The following is a 3,528-nucleotide window of genomic DNA, read 5'->3' on the forward strand; positions in this document are numbered from 1 at the left end:
CTGATGGTTGGAAACAGTTTACGGGAGTTCTGTAGCATGAGAGAAGTCTTACGCACTAAGCCGGTTTTCAGTAGTCTGAGTAAAAGAGAAGCAGCTTACAGGATTTCTGTTAGCTAGAAGTAGAAACACGCAGTTTACTGGAGTTCTGCATCCTGATGGTTGGAAACACTTTACGGGAGTTCTGTAGCATGAGAGAAGTCTTACGCACTATGCGGGTTTTCAGTAGTCTGAGTAAAAGAGATGCAGCTTACATGATTTCTGTACATTGGAAGTAGTGGGAGGAAGTTTAAAGGAGTTCTGCATCCTGAGTGTAGGAAACACTTTATGGGAGTTCTGTAGCATGGGGGTAGTCTTACGCAGTATGCGGGTTTTCAGTAGTCTGAGTAAAAGAGAAGCAGCTTACAGGATTTCTGTTAGCTGGAAGTAGTGAGAGGCAGTTTAAAGAAGTTCTGCATCCTGAGTGTAGGAAACACTTTACGGGAGTTCTGTAGCATGGGAGAAGTCTTACGACTATGCGGGTTTTCAGTAGTCTGAGTAAAAGAGAAGCAGCTTACAGGATTTCTGTACATTGGAAGTAGTGAGAGGCAGTTTAAAGGAGTTCTGCATCCTGAGTGTAGGAAGCACTTTACGGGAGTTCTGTAGCATGGGAGAAGTCTTACGCACTATGCGGGTTTTTAGTAGTCTGAGTAAAAGAGAAGCAGCTTACAGGATTTCTATACATTGGAAGAAGTGAGAGGCAGTTTACAGGAGTTCTGCATCCTGAGTGTAGGAAACACTTTACGGGCGTTCTGTAGCATGGGAGTAGTCTTACGCACTATTCGGATTTTCAGTAGTCTGAGTAAAAGAGAGGCAGCTTACAGGATTTCTGTACATTGGAAGTAGTGAGAGGCAGTTTACAGGCGTTCTGCATCCTGAGTGTAGGAAACACTTTGTGGGAGTTCTGTAGCATTGGAGTAGTCTTACGCACTGTGCGGGATTTCAGTAGTCTGAGTAAAAGAGAAGCAGCTTACAGGATTTCTGTTCATTGGAAGTAGTGAGAGGCAGTTTACAGGAGTTCTGCATCCTGAGTGTAGGAAACACTTTACGGGAGTTCTGTAGACTGGGAGTAGTCTTACGCACTATGCGGGTTTTCAGTAGTCTGAGTAAAAGAGAAGGAGCTTACCCGATTTCTGTACATTGGAAGTAGTGAGAGGCAGTTTACAGGAGTTCTGCATCCTGAGTGTAGGAAACACTTTACGGGAGTTCTGTAGCATGCGAGTAGTCTTACGCACTATGCGGGTTTTCAGCAGTCTGAGTAAAAGAGAAGGAGCTTACCCGATTTCTGTACATTGGAAGTAGTGATAGGCAGTTTACAGGAGTTCTGCATCCTGAGTGTAGGAAACACTTTACGGGAGTTCTGTAGCATGGGAGTAGTCTTACGCACTATGCGGGTTTTCAGTAGGCTGAGTAAAAGAGAAGCAGATTACAGGATTTCTGTACATTGGAAGTAGTGAGAGGCAGTTTACAGGAGTTCTGCATCCTGAGTGTAGGAAACACTTTACGGGAGTTCTGTAGCATGCGAGTAGTCTTACGTACTATGCTGGTTTTCAGTAGTCTGAGTAAAAGAGAAGGAGCTTTCCCGATTTCTGTACATTGGAAGTAGTGAGAGGCAGTTTACAGGAGTTCTGCATCCTGAGTGTAGGAAACACTTTACGGCAGTTCTGAGGCATGGGAGTAGTCTTACGCAATATGCGGGATTTCAGTAGGCTGAGTAAAAGAGAAGCAGCTTACAGGATTTCTGTACATTGGAAGTAGTGAGAGGCAGTTTACAGGAGTTCTGCATCCTGAGTGTGGGAAACACTTTACGGGAGTTCTGTAGCATGGGAGTAGTCTTACGCACTATGCGGGTTTTCAGTAGTCTGAGTAAATGAGGAGCAGCTTACAGGATTTCTGTGCATTGGAAGTTGTGAGAGGCTGTTTAAAGGAGTTCTGCATCCTGAGTGTAGGAAACACTTTACGGGAGTTCTGTAGCATGGGAGTATTCTTACGCACTATGCGGGTTTTTAGTAGTCTGAGTAAAAGAGAAGCAGCTTACAGGATTTCTGTACATTGGAAGTAGTGAGAGGCAGTTTACAGGAGTTCTGCATCCTGAGTGTAGGAAACACTTTACGGGAGTTCTGTAGCATGGGAGTAGTCGTACGCACTATGCGGTTTTTCAGTAGTCTGAGTAAAGGAGAAGCAGCTTACAGTATTTCTGTTAGCTGGAAGTAGTGAGAGGCAGTTTACAGGAGTTCTGCATCCTGAGGGTTAGAAACACTTTACGGGAGTTCTGTAGCATGGGAGAAGTCTTACGCACTATGCGGGTTTTCAGTAGTCTGAGTAAAAGCGAAGCAGCTTACAGGATTTCTGTACATTGGAAGTAGTGAGAGGCAGTTTACAGGCATTCTGCATCCAGTGTAGGAAACGCTTTATGGGTGTTCTGTTGCATGGGAGTGGTCTTACGCACTATGCAGGTTTTCAGTAGTCTGAGTAAAAGAGAAGCAGCTTACAGGATTTCTGTACATTGGAAGTAGTGAGAGGCAGTTTAAAGGAGTTCTGAATCCTGAGTGTAGGAAACACTTTACGGGAGTTCTGTAGCAAGGGAGTAGTCTTACGCACAATGCGGGTTTTCAGTAGTCTGAGTAAAAGAGAAGCAGCTTACCGGATTTCTGTACATTGGAAGTAGTGAGAGGCTGTTTAAAGGAGTTCTGCATCCTGAGTGTAGGAAACACTTTACGGGAGTTCTGTAGCATGGGAGTATTCTTACGCACTATGCGGGTTTTTAGTAGTCTGAGTAAAAGAGAAGCAGCTTACAGGATTTCTGTACATTGGAAGTAGTGAGAGGCAGTTTACAGGAGTTCTGCATCCTGAGTGTAGGAAACACTTCACGGGAGTTCTGTAGCATGGGAGTAGTCGTACGCACTATGCGGGTTTTCAGTATTCTGAGTAAAAGAGAAGCAGCTTACAGGATTTCTGTTAGCTGGAAGTAGAAAGACGAAGTTTACTGGAGTTCTGCATCCTGAGTGTAGGAGACAGTTTCACGGATTTCTGTAATATGCCTCTAGCCATACGCAGTATGCGGGATTTCCGTAGCCTCTGTGTAGTAGATGCAGCTTACACGATTTCTGAAAGCTGGATGTAGAGCGATGCAGTTTACTGGAATTCTGCTGCCTGAGTGTAGGAAACACTTTACCGGAGTTCTGTAGCATGGGAGTAGTCTTACGCACTATGCGGGTTTTCAGTAGTCTGAGTAAAAGAGAAAGAGCTTACAGGATTTCTGTACATTGGAAGTAGTGAGAGGCAGTTTACAGGAGTTCTGCATCCTGAGTGTAGGAAACACTTTATGGGAGTTCTGTAGCATTGGAGCAGTCTTACGCACTATGCGGGTTTTCAGTAGTCTGAGTAAAAGAGAAGCAGCTTACAGCATTTCTGTACATTGGAAGTAGTGAGAGGCAGTTTAGAGCAGTTCTGCATCCTGAGTGTAGGAAACACTTTACGGGAGTTCTGTAG

The sequence above is a fragment of the Oryctolagus cuniculus genome, chromosome 16, assembly GCF_051225735.1.
Source record: "Oryctolagus cuniculus isolate XC-2025 breed Fujian yellow rabbit chromosome 16, ASM5122573v1, whole genome shotgun sequence".
NCBI lineage: Eukaryota > Metazoa > Chordata > Mammalia > Lagomorpha > Leporidae > Oryctolagus > Oryctolagus cuniculus.